This window comes from Bubalus bubalis, chromosome 8 (assembly GCF_019923935.1).
Source record: "Bubalus bubalis isolate 160015118507 breed Murrah chromosome 8, NDDB_SH_1, whole genome shotgun sequence".
Classification (NCBI taxonomy): Eukaryota; Metazoa; Chordata; class Mammalia; order Artiodactyla; family Bovidae; genus Bubalus; species Bubalus bubalis.
Genome location: NC_059164.1, coordinates 109,933,983 through 109,954,635, shown reverse-complemented (window position 1 = coordinate 109,954,635; position 20,653 = coordinate 109,933,983). Strand labels below are relative to the sequence as shown.

Here is a 20,653-nt window from a genome sequence, read left to right as displayed (position 1 = left end):
TGTTATAGAACTGTCATGTGAATTCTGATATCAATCTGGTTGACGGAATTTTAATAATTCTTTGCTAATACTCACTCAATACATTTAACTAATAACTCTCCAAAATTAAAAATTAAAGCGACACATTAAATAGCATGGTGATGGTCACTTCAATCATCTTAAGCCAGCATTTTAATATTGAGAATATTAATTCTGGTACTTTAACAATGTCATTTCAAAAGGCAAAAGTGTTATATTTAAAACCACTGAAGGATATGTGCTGAAGATTGAGAACAGTGTTATGAATAAACATACATTTTGTATTAATGTTAACGTTTCCTTCTTTTTTCATTCTAGCTCTTTTTTCCCTCCTTAGATCTTTCTTTTTCAGCAGTTACTATAATTCCTAGTCAAATTACACATCCTGACTCCATTGTCAAAATAATCATAAAAATATCTTGAGAAATCAAAACTGTGATTTTTATGTGTAGTTCTCACAGTGGATTTATGACACTGGTTTACTGAACTTAATGCATTCTTTTCAAATATGCCTGTTTATAATTCCTTTTGGCCAAGTCATTGTTAATCATTACTTTTTTTTGCCTTTCATTCCTGGTCCCTGTGTGATTTAATTCGTTATTTTTAAAGGTGGCTTAAGCACGAATATTCTCTACCTCACTAGGCTCAATATAACCCTTCACAGTTCCACTGAGTTGGAAAAATTCTTTTCATTTTTCCAAAGAACTTAAGATTTTTTTTATTGGCACCTCATCCTTAACTAAGTGTCAGTAACATTCCCATGTTCAAAAAGCAGATCAACTGTGCCCCCTCTCTATGGCTGCACGATTATCCTCTGGCATACTAGTTATTTCTAAGCTTTCTACATATTTAATAGATAGAATAGGGATTCAGTCTCTCAAAAATAGGAGAGGGAGCTCCCAATGCAAACTTAGGGGCTAGATTTTAGGGGATCCCCACAGGGCCTGCTACTCTGAACATTTTCTGGTTCCCTGACTCCTATTTTCTACTTTTCCTTAATGTCAATCATTTCAGAGGACCTCTTCTCTAAATAGTGGAAATTATATTTTGATAGGAAGGCAGCTCCTTTTCCAAAACAATTATTATTCTGTATGAGCACTATAAGACCTCATTTTTGATGCTTAATTAATGTTTAAGTCATGTTTTCTTATGAGGTTAAAGACAGATGTTGGATAATAAAATTCATCTTGGAGCTGAGACTATGAGAAGTAAATGAACAGCTCCTAAATAATCCTATCAACGAGAGCAAGGAAACATGAACAACAGCAATAATGATAATAATAACAGCTGATGTTTATGAGCGTTTACCTTAAGCCAGCCATTGTGTTAAACCCTTAAACTTATCTCGCTTAATCCCCAGGACAAATCTATGGAATAAGCATGATTACTCCCATTTTGAAGTGGCAGCAATGGGAATCTTAAGCAACCATCACAAATCGTCCATTAAATAAACATCAAATTTATTTTAGATTTAAACCCACAGAATCAACTTCTTTCCTTGTATTCCTGCATTGTACTGCATTCATAAATAACAATGTTACCCTTCAAAATATGGTTAACACAAATAATCCCTATTATGTGCATATTGTTTTCAAAACTAAAATGTGATGCTATGAAAATTTAAAATTTTAAATGAATGCTGAATATGTTGATGAAATACAAAATCACCCATGTCTCTATGCAAAATTGGAGATTGATGAAAACAAAGTATTGAATTTGAAAATTGATATTTTATAGGTCAAAGTGGGAAAAGTGGCATCCTTTTGTTTAAGATAACATTTTACCTTTTCTGATCTCAAGAATATGTTTTTATATTGTTTTCTTGTTACAAACAGTATGCTTATTCTTCAAATTATTACTAATAAAAGCATTCTATATTGAGACATAAATTATGAAAATATAAATCATAATAATATAGAGGCATTTACAGTGCTTTTCATAGTCACTTAAAATATAACCTTAAGTACATTTTTTATGGTATTATTAATTTTATATATAGCCTAAATAAGTTTTTGAATTATACTATTAGCATCTGAATACAAAATAAATGAGTTTATCCAGTTAACTTTATATTGAGTTGACCAAAAAGGGTGTTCAAGTTTTAAAACCCTGAACAAAGGTTTTGACCGGCCAACCCAACATTTTACTTCAAGTATAGTAACTGGCTGCTCTTTCGGGGTAAGGACTTTTAGGTGGACCATTCAATAGGTTCCCAGTTGGTTCAAGTACCCAGAACTGCTGGAGAAGCGATGGTCACTACACTTCGAGGGAGGAGGGGATGTGTCTGGGGTGTGGGCAGTCTCACGGCTAGCCTCCGTGGATAGACAAGTGTGTATGCACAGTGACACTGAATAAAACGCTAAAACAGAATGGCCACAAGATCAACTAAGAGTAAATTCCCCCAGAGAACATAAAAATGGGAGCCTGAAAGTAAAACTGTTGATAATGGGATGAGGACTTTCATGTATTAAGACACCTGAATGTGTAAATAGAGATTCAAATTGCGCCTACATTTGAAAACCGTATTCTGGTTATAGTAATTTCTGAATGCTAGTAACAGAGTTATAGGATATTAGTAATGCAGAAAAATATGTAAACAAAAGTTAAAGTTATCCACAACACCACCTCCCAGAAATAAATACGGTTAATATTTTGATGCATTTTTGTTCATTTTGTTTCAAACAACTGATAAGTTGAAGAGATGCTATTTTGTATAAACAATTTTATATTCTACTTTTCTTTAATACCCATATCATGACCATTTTTATTGTTTTTGAAAATTCTTTTTAAGTTTTTATAATGACCATACAACATAGTCAACCAGTTTTCTTTCTAGTACAACTTTCAAATTACAACTTTTAAGAAACATTTTTATTTTAGGTGTATTATACTTTATTCGGGCACAGAAAATTTCTTTTTTCTTTCCCAGTTGTTCCTATGGAAGCATTCAGAAATAGGCAATCAATAAACAAATACTTCATTATTCTGGTTTTTATATTCACTCGTTGAATGAGTAAACAAAAACTTATTTAGTTCCTAGTTTTCTCACTGGTAAAATGGAGATGATAATAGTTTCTAATCTGTAGCAGTATTAAGGGTTCAGTTCAATTCAGTTCAGTTCAGTGGCTTAGTCATGACCGACTCTTTGCAACCCCATGAATAGCAGCACGCCAGGCCTCCCTGTCCATCACCAACTCCCGGAGTTCACTCAGACTCACGTCCATTGAGTCAGTGATGCCATCCAGCCATCTCATCCTCTGTCGTCCCCTTCTCCTCCTGCACCCAATCCCTCCAACCATCAGAGTCTTTTCCAATGAGTCAACTCTTCGAATCAGGTGGCCAAAGCACTGGAGTTTCAGCTTCATCATCATTCCTTCCAAAGAAATCCCAGGGCTGATCTTCTTCACAATGGACTGGTTGGATCTCCTTGCAGTCCAAGGGACTCTCAAGAGTCTTCTCCAACACCACAGTTCAAAAGCATCCTTTCTTCGGCGCTCAGCCTTCTTCACAGCCCAACTCTCACATCCATACATGACCACTAGAAAAACTACAGCCTTGACTAGACGAACCTTTGTTGGCAAAGTAATGTCTCTGCTTTTGAAAATGCTATCTAGGTTGGTCATAACTTTCCTTCCAAGGAGTAAGCGTCTTTTAATTTCATGGCTGCAGTCACCATCTGCAGTGATTTTGGAGTCCCCCCCAAAAATAAAGTCTGACACTGTTTCCACTGTTTCCCCATCTATTTCCCATGAAGTGATGGAACCGTATGCCATGATCTTCGTTTTCTGAATGTTGAGCTTTAAGCCAACTTTTTCACTCTCCACTTTCACTTTCATCAAGAGGCTTTTTAGTTCCTCTTCACTTTCTGCCATAAGGGTGGTGTCATCTGCATATCTGAGGTTATTGATATTTCTCCCGGCAATCTTGATTCCAGCTTGTGCTTCTTCCAGTCCAGCGTTTCTCATGATGTACTCTGCATATAAGTTAAATAAGCAGGGTGACAATATACAGCCTTGACGTACTCCTTTTCCTATTTGGAACCAGTCTGTTGTTCCATGTCCAGTTTTAACTTTTGCTTCCTGACCTGCATATAGGTTTCTCAAGAGGCAGGTCAGGTGGTCTGGTATTCCCATCTCTTTCAGAATTTTCCAGTTTATTGTGATCCACACAGTCAAAGGCTTTGGAGAGGACTAAATACAGAACTGAGCACAATATCAGACATTGCCAATGTGCAGTCAATGCTGGATCCTTTCATATACATAATGATAATAGTAGTAATTATTATTACTATCCTCACTGTGGATCTCTATGCTCTGGTTTTAAGCTGTTTAGGAGGTAACATGCTTTGGTGGAAAGATTACAATTTAGACTGACAATGTTGGATATGTGGGTAAGATACTTTTTGAAATGCTGGTATTCTCTCATTTGCAAAGTGGGACTAGGCCATAAACACTAAATAAATAGTAGCTGTTTCTCAGCTTATAGATCCAATATTTCCTAGCAGATACATTTCTGATGAGCACTAGTGATAATTAATCTAAACGAATGATAGTTTAGTTAACCAAGTCAGCCTCTTGTTCCTTAACTGCAAGGTAAACATGGGGGGAGGGACGGGGGGAGAAGAATGGATTGGGAGTTTGGGATTAGCAGATGCAAATCAATACAGACAGAATGGATAAATAAGCAGGATCCTACTGTATATCACAAGGAACTACAGTCAATATCCTATGATAAAACCTAATGGAGAAGAATTTTTAAAAGAATGTGTAAATATATATATTTGTGTGTATTACTGAATCACTTTGCTGTATAGCAGCAATTAATACAACATTGTAAATCAACTATACTTTAATACAAGTAATAATAATTTTCAACTGTCTAAAGAGAACAATTGATAAAAGTGATAGATATATTGATACTTAATTTTGAAATGCAACCCCAGTATAATACAGGTTAGAAGATCATAACCAATAGCATTCCTATTCTTTACTTCCACCCGCCTAAAAGGTATTGAATTTCCTTTTACCAAAAAAGAAATCAATTTTGTGGTCAAGATTATTATGAAATAAGTGAATTATCTGAACTATGTTGAAGCTGCCTGGAACTATCCAAATAGCTCTGATTTGGTCAGTTCAATTTATAGCAATAAAAAAAATCAGCCAAACCAATGTAATGACATCATCCACTAAAGAAACTGCTTGAACCTCTATATAAAGCATAGTTCTTTCTACCTTTTATGCTCCACTATGTACATCTCTTAATAAACATGATTAAAATGACACAGCTATTTAACTCTCAAAATCCAAAAAGCATTCACTTGTAACTTCATTCCATTTCTTGCTGCTGCTGCTAAGTCACTTCAGTCATGTCCAACTCTGTGTGACCCCATCATAGATGGCAGCCGACCAGGCTCCCCCAACCCTGGGATTCTCCAGGCAAGAATACTAGAGTGGGTTGCCATTTCCTTCCCTAATGCATGAAAGTGATGTCGCTCAGTCATGCCTGACTCTTAGCAACCCCATGGACTGCAGCCTACCAGGCTCCTCCATCCATAGGATTTTCCAGGCAAGAGTAGTGGAGTGGGGTGCCATCGCCTTCTCTGAGTTTTGTTTCTTAGCACAGGCCTATGTGGTAGGGAGGGAGAAGGAGGCATGGCATGTCATATGGATTGGAAATATTTGACACAGATTACTGCATATATTCACAGGGTCATATGGAATCATGTGGCCAACGGAAGTGTTATTAAAAATATAAAGCCAGGCCTTTCTTCTTTCCTTAATCAGTAGTCATAGAGCCATTTGAAAAGGAAGTTGAGAAGTAGAATAAAGGTTTGTTTAACTTGTTTCCTCTCTTTTAGAGAAAATCAGCCTTCACACTATACATTAAAAGTCAATGTTTTGCAAGTCTGAATGGAGTGTGTGAAAACAACATGAATTTGTAGACTATTAGCGAGGCCTATTCTATAACATTTCTATCATTTTTAACTGTCTAGTGGCAAAGGTGAAATGCAAGGAACAGTCATACAAATATCATTCAACCTAAATGTTATAAAGGATCCAGTCATTCTTATTTTGATCTCAAACTTAAATTCACATTAGAGAAAATGTAAAAACAGTCAAGATAGAATACAAATTTATTCTAGCTGAATAGACTATACAACTAAAGACAAAGTAATGATGATCTGACCATTAATCAAGATAAAACAGTTCGTATTTTAGAAAATTAGGAGAAATTCCGCATGATTCTTCACAAATAGCACAGATAAAAGATCTGAGAATTCAACAGGTCATTTTTCCTTGCAATACTGATGTGAAAAAGGTGATAAGAGTGGTGTTTCCCATTGGTACTGCATACATAGGGGATTGATCTCTATAAGTTCAGTATAATACCATGACTAATACTTCCATCAATATTAAGTCTAAACAAATTTCAGCAAGCAGAATATACTTTCTGCACATAGCAGGCACTAAAATATAGAAGAAAAATTAAACCGATTCTAAAAATGTATCTATTTTCTTATCTCAAACTGACTAACAATATAATGAATCAATTACAGTTGCTGACAAACACTATCTGTACTTGCAGAACTCAGCTGGGGGTGGAGGGTAAGCAATTTAGCCCCTCACCCCCAGGAGATATTTCCTAATGTCTGGTGTCAATTTTTGTGGTCAAAACTGGAGGAGGCAAGATGTGCAGCTAGCATCTAATACATACAATACAGGGATGCTGCTTAATATTCTATTTACAATGAGCAGGACAGCCTCTTTCCTGCCAAGTCCAACAGTGAATTATCTGGCCAAAAACATCAATGGTGTCAAGGATGAGAGACTTTGATCTATACTGATATTCTCTGCTGCCAGAGTATAAAATGTGATTTGCTTTAAAACATTCATTATTTTATTTTAGAAATATTTTAAAAACTAAGTGTTATAACCAACCTAGATAGCATATTCAAAAACAGAGATATTACTTTGCCAACAAAGGTTCGTCTAGTCAAGGCTATGGTTTTTCCTGTGGTCATGTATGGATGTGAGAGTTGGACTGTGAAGAAGGCTGAGTGCCGAAGAATTGATGCTTTTGAACTGTGGTGTTGGAGAAGACTCTTGAGAGTCCCTTGGACTGCAAGGAGATCCAACCAGTCCATTGTGAAGGAGATGAACCCTGAGAATTCTTTGGAAGGAATGATGCTAAAGCTGAAACTCCAGTACTTTGGCCACCTCATGCGAAGAGTTGATTCATTAGAAAAGACCCTGATGCTGGGAGGGATTGGGGGCAGGAGAAGGGGACGACAGAGGATGAGATGGCTGGATGGCATCACTGACTCGATGGACGTGAGTCTGAGTGAACTCCGGGAGTTGGTGATGGACAGGGAGGCCTGGCGTGCTGCGATTCATGGGGTTGCGAAGAGTCAGACACGACTGAGCGACTGATCTGATCTGATCTGAAAAACTAAGTAAAAAGAAAATAGAGAATAAGTGCCACAAACTAGAAAAACTGAAGGCAATGAGGTGATCTAGAGTGACATTGGAAGATCAGGTGAGAGTCGGAGGAGATTCTACCATCACGCTGAAAAGTCTGGAGCCAAGACCAGAATGAGTCCGCACTGTTCTGTGATGAAGGGGGAAACACAACGTGTTGTCCAGTCATCTTATGATCTTGAATTGAGTACCTCCTCGGTAGCATGGTTTTAAATGCATTTGTGTCTCATTTCACCTTAAACATGGTTGATGAAAGCTCAGCTGGAGGATGTCTTGAAACCCCTCTTTCTGCTGCAGCTCTCAGACCTGCTTCTGGACCTCTCCCTGGGTTGTGTTGTAATCATCACTGCACCTGCTCTTTGAATGCTGACTCTAGCATTAGTAAATATGCATTATTTTGGGTCAACTAAAACCATCCCCTGTAATAGATGGACATAACGTGTCTGAATTTGGAGTAGAGGTTAATCAGACAGGCCACTGAACCAGTTGTACTCAAATACTTGTAACAGTGAGTAAATTCAGTCACACTTTCACCTTATCCTGCACAACACAGGAAAGCCCTATGAAATGATATCAGGACAGGAATGATCTTTTGAATTTAAACACAATGCCACAGGAAAGAGGATTCCCCTCCCAAGCACTGGAACATTTTCATTTCAAATTAATTGTAAGAAGGTACTTGTCCAATCTCTAGATTTATTTTGTATGGTACACAAATGCGGTTGCTAGAGAGTTTAAAATAGCACAAACTAAATATATACAACCTGATAAACAGTTGCTTAACTACAGGGAAGGAAGAACACTGCTTGAGGTTTTGCATGCTGTTGATTTGACCAAGTCTGGTAATTAATACAATCCACGTGGTAATATTTGGATTAGATGGTTAAATCACATTTATACAAATAAAGGTTTTATCCAGAGCCTAATTTTGCCATAACTTTAAGAAACAAGTAATCGAGAGACTTTAATACAAGACCTAAAATTAAGGCCCAATAGTATGTACACTGACACCTAAAAAAAATAAGAAAGGTGTCAGGTAATTCAGATAACCTGCCACCGACTTCACCTCACACCCTGCTCCCATGTGTAAGGTCCCCCAGCCCAGACTGTTCCCTTAGCTCGGGGATGAGGCATCAAAGTGAAAGTGTTAGCCACTCATTCTTGTCTGAATCTGCAACCCCGTGGACTGTAGCCCACCAGGCTCCTCCGTCTATGTGCTTTTCCAAGCAAAAATACTGGAGTGGGTTGCCACGCCCTTCTCCAGGGGATCTTCCTGACCCAGGGGTGAGACATAGTTCCTACCTATTTCTGAGCATTCAGGTTATGAAACCTTCATTCAGCACCTCAATAATTACCTAGCTTAAGAATTATTTTTCAGGGAGCCATTAACATAAACCAGAGAAACTAAAGCAATCTAAAAAGGGATATACTATTCAAAACATTCCACAGATGAAGACTTTCCTCCTAGAAAAGATAATTATTTGGCGGAGCTTCCGGGTACCATAATTGGAATGTTTAAAGAAATTGGCGCAGGTCAGCTGCCATCTTTCTTCCTTAAGAACATTTCCCCAGGAACTGGAAATGAAGTGAATCATAGAACAGCTTCTTTACCTTCTCCCAAAACAATCATGAAGGCTGAAAAGATCAACATGACATTGTTTGGAGCGTAAGAAACTATTGGGTTGGCCAAAAAGCTCATTTCAACTTTTCTGTTACCTCCTTTGGACAAACATGAATGAACCTTTTGGCCAATCCAATACTACATATGTTTTCCATCCATAATAGGAGTATAAAAAGGAAAACTGTGATAATTCTCTTCAAGTCTAGGTATAAATGATTGGACACTAGTTTAATAAGAATAAATAATCAAATGTTTTAAAATGACTGATTTCTAATTTTTAAATGATATGTTCAAGTAATTGGGATTGTTAGAATTATAAAAGTCAGCTTATTAAATGATTATTTTATAATATTATTACTTTCAATTCATGAAGGTGATAATTGCCAATTTAAATATTTGTTCTTCTCTCCCCCTAGCTAAGCTAATTTAAATAGAGATAATTCAGACTAACAACTCAGGAATAGAAAATGAATTAAAAAAAAAACTCAGTTTATATTTGCAACACTTTAAATTTTACTTCTTCCCTTGTATCAGACAAGAATTGTAAGAGAAATATTGATGAACTATATAACTGTAGCTTGAATTTTAATGCTGTTTGCAATTACCTAACATATATAAAAGAATTAATATTTATGTAAAAAGGAGTTAAAAGATCTCAGGAGCTAAGATTTTCTTGGAAATACACTAAGGTTGATAAACATTCTGCACCAAAAAATGCAAAGAAAGGTTGAGTTGTATTGTTTTCAAGTTGTCCTTAAATGTATAAATTTTGACAATCAGTCATTTAAATTCTACTACTGGACATTAGGGATATGCAATATTGTTGAGATATTTTTCTTGGTAAATATCTCCTTGTATAGGTTTTTACAGTGAAAACCATTAAGAATGTTTATAGTCAATGAAATCTACAAATAATATTTTATGTAGGTCACCACTGTGATTATAAAAAGCCCTAGTGACTAGAGAAGAAGAAAAGAATAATTAATAAGAGGGGTGAGGTATCAAATGTCAAAGAGGAAGCATTGCTCTAGACTGCTTTGCAGGATTCCTATCTCTGCAATGAACCCCTTATGCAAATCACATAAATCTGTTAGTTTTGGCTTCCTCATTAGTAAAATAAGGGATTGGGCTGGAGGTCTCTTGGGAAGTTTTTCAAGTTCTGGTAGAGCACACATACATATTTTTTTTTTAATCAAAATGCCTTATTTGTAAATCACATTGAAGCATGGTTATTTTCATCATTTTATTTTCTTCAGCAAGTTATAAAATATTACGCTTTGCTTTAATATGCTTATTTTTTCTTGGAAAATTATCTTATGAAAAGAACTTTGGACTAACATTTTCAATAAAAATATATCATTTCTTATTCCACAATAATAGAAGTATATGATTATTCCTAATTTGGGACTGCAAACATGGGGCTCATGTGTTATTTGGTACTGATAATTTTAGTTTTCTTTAAATCAACACTGTTGATTTTATATGTGAACTCTTAAAATTCTCAAGAGTAAGTTTAAAGTTAGACTTTGAAATAAGCAATACAAGGAACATCTGTTTCTAAACCAGTGACTTACTAAATATTTTTCCAAAATACGAACTGTCATTTGTGACTGCCTTGTACTTAAAGTAGAATGCTACACTTGCTACGTCTTCTCATTGAACAGACTCAACAGTATCTTGCAAGTAAATAAATTACACTGGAAAAAATTAATTAAATGCTGAAAGCTAGTATCTCCATAGACATGAAAAATGAGAATGCATTTCTTTGTTTTTCATATGGTAAATTTCCTTCCAATGCAAATGTCAGCCTCAAATGTCAATCTACAAATGAAACTAAGTACCTGACTTTTTACTACATAAAATGATGCTTGTTATGTTTTATATCTATACTTCTAGATTGTTAAAAAAGTAAAGACCATGACACAAATGATCCAGTACATTTTCACCAACTCATCAAATATCGGACAGCTGCAAGAATGATCAATAGTGATGTTATCAACAGTGAGGTGATCCGAAACTGTTACTGAGTTGCTAAGTTGTGTCCAACTCTTTGCAACCCCATAGACTGCAGCATGCCAGGCTCCTCAATTCTCTACTATCTCTCAGAGTTTGCTCAAATTCATGTCCAGACCCATATTTAGATATACACAGTCTATTTCAAAGTATCCCAATTCCAGTTTGAAATACAACCTACCTTTTAAAGAATGGAATAACACTATTTGTGCTTGAATCAAAGTTTCATTTCTCTTAATAACAAAACTATTTCCGGTTATACACAGCAAATGCATTTATTTTTATCTAATTGCACACAAGCTAAAGATCACAGCATGTCCTTGCATATATAATATATTTGCATGACAATTTTAATTATCTCTTTACTATGTGTAACTTGACTTTGATAGCTATTAAATCTATTTTTTAAGAGATTTTTTTGATGTGGAACATTTTAAAAGTTTTTATTTAATTTGTTACAGTACTTCTTCTGTTTAATCTTTTAGCCTCATGGGTGGAACCTGCACCCCTGCATTGGAAGGCCAAGTCTTAACCACTGGGCAGTCAGTGCAGTCCCTATTAAATCTATGTTTATATTTCTGGAGAAGGAAATGGCAAACCACTCCAGTATCCTTGCCTGGAAAATTCCATGGACAGAGGACCTGGGTAGGCTGCAGTCCATGGGGTTGCAAAGAGTTGGGCACCACTGAGAGACTAAAACTTTATTAATTTACTTTCATTTACACATTACTTGATATAAAATTCAAGTAAATTAATGTGTGATATTCTTCCTTCTGATGCTAAACTATTCATATTTCTAATCCATGAAGCATCCTCATGAAATTGTGCTTTAAGATAACTTTAAATAGAAATAAAACAAAGTCTAGAAATGTTTAACTGGAGAAAGAAATACTGAAATACTGAGTTTTTAAGACTCTTTTGATACATCCATTAAGATATTCAGTTTAGCAATTATTTCAACATTCTGTGGGCCCCTTATATAACAGAATCATACTCTGTTCAACCAATGAAAGAATCTATACACCATCAAACAGTAATCAATTTTCACTGAGGGAATAAATTAGGTCTGTATCATTTAGATCAGACATTAGTTCAGTTCAGCAAACATAAATTGTATGCTGGGAATGTGCTAATTAGTGGAATGCAAATGACAGCTTAGATGACTCTCTGCCCTCTCCCTCCAATATCTTACTGTCTGCTATATTTTGGAATGTTTCGACAAATATCAAATATTTGATAAATAAATACCAGAAATATTTATTAGGTTGATGCAAAAGTAAGTGCAGTTTTGCACTGCTGAACTTTGCCAGTTGATAAAGGAATACATTCTTAAATAAACATATTCATGTTGTACAGCATTTTAATGCTCATTTCTTGCTTGTTTTTTTTTTTTTTTTTTTTTTTTTTTTTTGCTAATGACATTACTTGCGGTGTATTTTACATTTATTTAGACTAGGGAAATGATGTTAGACAAAAAGAAAATTTGAGTGGCTTTTTTATTTGAGTTCAAAAATGGGTCGTAAAGTAGCAGAGATAACTCGCAACATCAACAATTCATTTGGCCCAGGAACTGTTAATGAACATATAGTGCAATGGTGATTCGAGAAGTGTTGCAAAGGAGACAAGAGCCTTGAAGATGAGAAGCACAGTGGCAAGTCACTGAAAGTCAACAACAACGAAATGAGAGGCTCATTGAAGCTGATCCTCTTATAACTACACGAGAATTTACCAAAGAGCTCAACGTCACCCATTCTGTGGTGGTTTGGCATTTGAAGCAAATTGAAAAGGTGAAAAACCTCAATCAATGGATACCTCTTGAGCTCACCAAAAATTTTTTTAAAAAATTGTCCTTTCGAAATGTCTTCTCTTATGTCTATCCAACAACAATGAACCATTTCTTGACTGGATTGTGACATGTGATGAAAAGTGGATTCTATACAACGACTGGCAACAACCAGCTCAGTGGCTGGACTGAGAAGAAGCTCCAAAGCAATTCCCAAAGCCAAACTTGCACTAAGAAAAGGTCACAGGCACTGTTTGGTGGTTTGGTGCCTGTCTGATCCACCACAGCTTCCTGAATCCCAGTGAAACCATTGTATCTGAGAAGTACGCTCAGCAAATTGATGAGATGCACCAAAAACTGCAATGCCTGCAGCCAGCATTTGTTCAGTAGAAAGGACCCAAGTCTTCTCCACAACAATGCCTGACTGCATATCGCACGAGCAATGCTTCAAAAGTTGAATGAACTGGGCTACAGAGTTTTGCTTCATCCACCATATTCACCTGCCCTCTGTCAACTGACTACCACTTCTTCAAGCTGTCTTGACAACTTTTTGCAGGGAAAATCCTTCCACAACCAGCAGTTGGCAGAAAATGTTTTCCAAAAGTTTGTCAAACCCCAAAGCACAGATTTTTTTACACTACAAGAACAAACAAACTTATTTCTTATTGGCAAAAATGTGTTGATTATAATGGTTCCTATTTTGTTTATAAAGATATGTCTGAGCCTAGTTATAATGAACTGATGCGAAGAGCCATGTCACTGGAAAAGACCCTGATGCTGGGAAAGATTGAGGACAGGTGGAGAAGGGGACAATAGAAGCTGAGGTGGTTGGATGGCATCACCTACGCAATGGACATGAGTTTGAGTAAACTCCCGCAGATCGTGAAGGACCGAGAAGCCTGCCATGCTGCAGTCCATGGCGTTGCAAAGAGTTGGACACGACTGAGTGACTGAATGACAATACAATGATTTAAACTTCATGCTCTGAAGTCACAAGTACATTTGCAACAACCTAATACATAGTAAAATACACTATGTAAAAAAAATGATGTGGTTCATTATGGAAATTCAGAAAAACCTTCTTCTTGGAAATCACATCTCAACTGAATCTTGGAGGATAAGACAAATTGATCAGGAAAATGATGGAGAGGGAGGATACTTTGAGTGAATGCAAGTTACAGAAGCAGGTCAGATACTCAGAAAAAAGGACAGTTTGTATAGCGGAGCACAGAGTACAACATGCAAATGACATGATGTAGCAGCAGAGGTAATAGGAAGGGCACTGTATTTCAAGCGAACGACTTAGACTTTCTAGGTAGGCTAGTAAAGTGCTTTAAGCAGAGGTGTGATAGGATCTGATTTGCATTTTAGATTTTAAATTAGTAGAATGCTTTACAAATACAATTCAACAAATGCTAATGAGATAGATGAATCTGTGTGATGATACATTGATTCCCAAAATTTAAACTTCATGAGTGTATGTGTATGTATGTATATGTGTATCTAATGAACACAAAACACAATAATACAAGTATTATGCAAAATGAAACATCTAATGTAAACAGGAAAACATGGGTTGACATTCAGAAGTATTTCTTATTTCTCTGCCCAACTGCACTGATCTTCATGGAAATTCTTACTTATCTTAATGAATAAATACTGCACTGGGTTGAATTACATTTCTCCCAAACACATAACCACCAAGAAAGTCAAAATGTGTCCTTACTTGGAAATAGGGTCTTTGCAGAGGTAATCAGTTCCTTTAAGATGAAGTCATACTGGGTAAGGGTGACTCCAACGACTGATGTCCTTGTAAGACAGTCAAGTGAAGACACGGAGATAGAAATACAGAGGGAAGACGGTCATGTGAAGGTACAGAGACAGACACACAGAGGCAAGAGATCCATGTAAAGATACCGAGACATAAATACATAGAGATAAGATACCCATGTGAAGATACAGAGACAGGCACACAGAGGGAAGACAGCCATGTGAAGACAGAGGCAGGCATTGGATTGAAGCAGCAACAGGTCACAGAACACCAAGAACTGCTGACAACCACTAGACGCTAGAAAGACTGATGCTTAAGCTGAAGCTCCAATACTTTGGCGACGTGATGCAAAGCGCCAACTCATCAGAAAAGACTCTGATGTTGGGAAGGATTGGACGCGGAAGAAGAAAGGGACAACAGAGGATGAGATGGTTGGATGGCATCACTGACTCGATGGACATGAGTTTGAGTAAGCTCCAGGAGCTGTTGATGGACAGGAAAGCCTGGTGTGCAGCAGTCCATGGGGTCGCAAAGAGTTGGACATGACTGAGCTACTAAACACCACCACCACCATCAGATGCTAGAGGAGAGCTATGGGTCAGTTACTCCCTCTGAGTCTCCAGACAGAAACAACTATGCTAACACCTTAATTCCAGACTTATGTCTCCAGAACCATGAGAGAATAAATTTCTGTTGTCCTAAGCTACACAGTTTATAGTATTATTTTACAACAGCCCTTGGAACCTAATATACACACACATGGCAGCATCTCCTATCTAGGCTGCAGGGGTGCTAGAGGAGTAGACTGTGGTCCCAAGAAGAGGATATTCCCATCAGCACAGCATGAAGAGGACAAAACACTGTCCTGCTACCACTTGTATTTGCCATCTCCTCATATGCCTTCCTCCCCCTCTGGCACTTATTTTCCACCTGGATTTGCATTGGGAAATATTTACAGGCTTTACTAGTTTTCATCCACACTGAATGCATATATAAAAATTACCTTGGTTTCTGTGTACCCTGATTTGCCAAGGTGCTGCCTTACATTTATGGAGACTCTGGTTAAAAGCTAATTCAGTATATGCTATAAAAAAACACTCACTACTTTAATCAATAAACCATGCAGGGCTTTTGTAAGATGAATGTTTGAGTGTTTCAGCCATAACTGATTTTTGAAAGTTATTAGAATGAGACCTCTCCCTTCTGCTTCATGCAGTCCCTTCGGTACAGAGTAAGAAGATTAGCATCAGTGTTTGGGGAGCAAGCTTACTGAGTCAGAAGACATGAGGAATATCATTAAGTTTTTAAAATAACAGCATGCACTTGTTTCAACTAAATTTGAGGGAAACCAAATGTAGAGGGAGCAGAATGATTTAAAATGAGTCTAAATTCATTGAAGTTGGAATACATATTATCATCAAGACAAGTCAGGAAACAAAAACAGCAGAGGTCCTAGAGGCTTAAAAGCAGTGGCCTGGAACTAAACTTCCCTCACCTGGAATAGAGTGAACTTCTTACTTTCAACCTTAAAAAGTACCTAATTTTTCAGATGACAGAGTGATTGTGGAAAGACTGCAGAGAAGAAAGTTGACAAATACAACGGGAATTACAGTAGGTATACGCTCCCACAGAAGCAGCAATCTATTGATGTTTTTTCTTCTCTAGTTCTTCTGGAAAACTTTGAAGGAAAAGAAGAACAACCCCATTTCCTAACCTGCAGGTATAAGACAGATCTCAGACAAAGCCCCTAAGGGGTTTCTTAGAAGGTGAGAAAAATCATTCCTTTTCCGTGGGAGTGATGGAAGCCTAGATTCTCCTTGCTGGACCCTGGCAGGACTACTATTTTTAAAGGGGCAAAATATGACTGTTTCTGATTGAAATTTCCCCTCTCAAAGATCCATAATTCCCTTATCACTGAAATCTTAAAGCCCTTGAGACAAATCAATGGTCCAATAAATGAAAAAAATAAAATAAAATAGAAAGCCATCTAAAGGTCCACTCTAGTCTGAATTCCAATACAGGTAAATTTATCACACAGTAACCTTGGAAACGATTCCCATAATAAATATGTTTAACACATCATTTTCTTATTACAGACATGTATTTTTTCTTGGAAAAAACATAAGTATATTTTACATTCTTCATACATAGATGTATGAGAAATAATGGGATCTGGATATCAGTTAGAAAAATCACCTGGTTAGAAAAATAACTTGGAGAAGGAAATGGCAACCCACTCCAGTTTTCTTTTCTGGAAATCCCATGAACAGAGGAGCCTGGAGGGCTACAGTCCATCATGGGGTTGCAAAAGAGTAAGACACGACTGAGTAACTATATAGCAACAGCAACAGAGGAATGACTAGTCATCAAAGTTTTGATAGTAGAGACAGTTCCCATGATGATTAAAGTATCATTTTCCAAACTAGGAAAAAAATTAGAGATTTCCATTAGAAAAAAGTATTACAGGCTGCTTAGATTATAAAAGGACACAGGAGGAAAATAAGAAGTAGTTGCTTTGGTTCTTATGATCTGTACCATCCAATATGGTAGCCAATGGTCACGCTAGTTAATCTCCAATTCAAATCAATGGAAATTAAATAAAGCTTAGTTCTAAATTGTCTTAGCTACATTTCAAGTGCTCTATAACCACGAGTGGCTGTGTTTGGAGAAGATCTAGAACACTTACAACTTGGTATGAAGTTTTATCTTACTTTATGTGGTCAATTTATCATTTGCTCCACTGGCATCTATTGGCATAAATATTAATCCAGTTTCCCAAAGTGTAGGATTTTTTCCTCCAGAGAGGTGTATATACTAGGAAAGCCAAGCTTCCTATTTAGCTTCAAGTATGTTTCCTTTTCATCTCGTGATTGCCGAGTACCAGGCTTGATGGAAAACCTCATGATAGCACTCTCTCACCTTTTTACAAAGCTACCTGACACGATTACAGAACACACTGTCATATTTTAAATCGCATTTGAGTCAATGGACTATATGACCTTTGGCACACCGCTTTTGCCATTTACTGTGGATTCGAAAGTACCTTCATTGATGGTGTTGGTTTTAAAATGGCTATGTTCAAAGAAAGCCATCTCAAAAGTAAGATGCATGTCTATATAGCATAATTAGGAAGGAAAAAAAAAAGGCAGGGTTGGTTTTAAAAATTATTAGACAAACAAAAGACAATTCAACAGAACTATGAGCATGGTTCTCAACAATTCCTTCAAAAAAGAGGGTATACAAACTACCAGTAAGGATAACCTCTTTAAAAACTTGAAAAATGTTCATTAAAGCTAACCTTCATATAACGAACATGCAACACCACAGCTAAAACTTTCAAACATTCATTTCTAAATGGTGGACTTGTGGCACAACGAGGGACTCTAGTACTTTGGTTTTGAGAGTCTAAATTGATCCGGCCACCTTAGGAAAATGCTGTATATCCTAATTTGGTATTAACCCTTGCTAGCTCTATACCATGAAAAATGTCTATAGCAATTCTACTGAAATAGCCAAAAACTGGAAACAACTCAATGTTTATCAACATGAAATGAATACATAATTGTAGAATAAGCATTCAACAAAATAATATTACTCAGGAAAATAAACAAATACTTCAGATAACAAAATGGGTAATTTTTCACAAATATTATTTTGAACTAAAGAAGTCAGAGGGGAAATAATGTGTAATTTATCATTTCATTTGTATGAGAATTTAAAATTAAAAAGACACACAAAAAAACCCTTAATCTATGGGGATAAAAATCAGGTGAATTTAAATAGTAGTAACTCAGAGAAGGCTTGGTGGCTGCTTCTGGGGTGTCAATATAATTCACTTTTTGAGCTGGTGAACATCCCATGGAGTTTTTGTTAGAATTTAGGAATAGGAAGATAGCAGTGGTAGTGAGCTCCGGTTGTACCACCAGGATGTCTGGTTTCCCTTTCAGCTCAAGCACTCAGGCTGTGTATCTTTGGGCAAAATTTAACCCTCATAATTTGTAGCCTAACAGATACTCAGTCAGATGAGTCACTCAGTCGTGTCTGACTCTAGCGACCCCATGGACTGCAGTGTGCCAGGCTTCCCTATCCATCACCAACTCCCAAAGTTTACTCAAATTCATGTCCATTGAGTCGGTGATCCTATCGAACCATCTCATCTTCAGTCATCCCCTTCTATTCCTGCCTTCGATCTTTCCCAGCATCAGGGTCTTTTCAAATGAGTCAGCTCTTCGCATCAGGTGGCCAAAGTATTGGAGTTTCAGCTTCAGCATCAGTCCTTCCAATGAATATTCAGGACTGATTTCCTTTAGGATGGACTGGTTGGATCCCCTTGCAGTCCAAGGGACTCTCAAGAGTCTTCTCCAACACCACAGTTCAAAAGCATCATTTCTTCGGTGCTCAGCTTTCCTTATAGTCCAACTCTCACATCCATACATAACTACTGGAAAAACCATAGCCTTGACTAGACGGACCTTTGTTGGCAAAGTAATGTCTCTGCTTTTGAATATGCTAGTCTAGGTTGGTCATAACTTTCCTTCCAAGGAGTAAGAGTCTTTTAATTTCATGGCTGCAGTCACCATCAGCCGTGATTTTGGAGCCCCCAAAAATAAAGTCTGACACTGTTTCCCCATCTGTTTCCCATGAAGTGATGGGACCAGATGCCATGATCTTAGTTTTCTGAATGTTGAGCTTTAAACCAACTTTTCCACTTTCCTCTTTCACTTTCATCAAGAGGCTCTTTAGTTCTTCTTCACTTTCTGCCATAAGGGTGGTATCATCTGCTTATCTGAGGTTATTGATATTTCTCCCAGCATTCTTGATTCCAGCTTGTGCTTCTTCCAGCCCGTGTTTCTCATGATGTATCTCAATAGATACCACTACTGGAATAACTGCTCCACTTTGTCTCTCATACCATGTTTATCTTCTTCCCTGTGATACTACTAACATTGAGCATATTTCATGATCCATGAAAATTGCTCAATAAATAATTATTAATAAAATAGATTATACATAGCATGTTTCCATGGAGAATATTACTTCTTTTTCATTTGTTGAGAGCTGAACATGTTTCTTAGAAAATATGTCATGCAGACAAAAATATCACATTTTGTTTTAGTCCTCCCATCTCGATGCTGACAGCTAGAATAAGTGTGAACCCAGAGTTCTGTTCTTCCCTAATCTTCCCAGGTAGGTCAGTGGTAAAGAATCCGCCTGCAAGGCAGAAGACCCGGGTTCAATCCCTGGGTTGGGAAGAGCCCCTGGAGGAGGAAATGGCCACTCCAGTATTCTTTCAGAGTCAGACAGAATTGAAGGACTAAACACACACACAAGAAATATGATTTGGTCATCATTATAGTTACTAAATTCATACAGAGGTGAAATTTTTATATAGTTTTTATTATAAACTATCAAATGTTTGGTTACTTTTTATAAAGGTTTTTCAATAGGATATTTGCATTTTCTGATTGCAGTTAAGCTTTTGTTGTTATGGGTCTGTAGGCAGTGGTGGGGGAAAGTCTAGTAGGAAATTCCTTCTTGAAGCTGATCTAATTCCCTATGCTGTGTGTATCCAGCCTCACCTCTCCCAGCCAATTAGAACAGGCAGAAAAGCTTCCTGGGAGGAGAGGACCATTTTACCAGACAATTCATATTCTAAAGCTGGTGTTTGGAGGAATTCCCTGGTGATCCACTGGTTAGGACTCAGCACTTTCACTGCCAAGGACATGGGTTCAGTCCCTGGTCAGAGAACTAAGATCCTGCAATCCAGGCAGCACAGCTGACAATAAAAATAAAGCCAGTGTCTGCAAATCCTGTGTTTGCCAACTGAATGTGTAGTACCCACTAGCCTCAAAAAGCCTCAAGTAGTCTTTACAGTAAGTGTGTGTTAGGAATGCCTTCACAGAAACAAACAGGCAAAGATCCATCTTTTCCAGAAGCTACCATCAACCTCGGGCCTGAAAGGAGTTCCA

At 37.0% G+C, this 20,653-nt stretch overlaps 1 protein-coding gene across 1 annotated transcript in view; it reads right to left on the bottom strand.

Moving 5' to 3' along the window:
- Positions 1-20,653, bottom strand: part of CNTNAP2 (contactin associated protein 2) — a 2,308,807-nt gene that overhangs the window by 1,344,291 nt on the left and 943,863 nt on the right. The window lies entirely within an intron of this gene.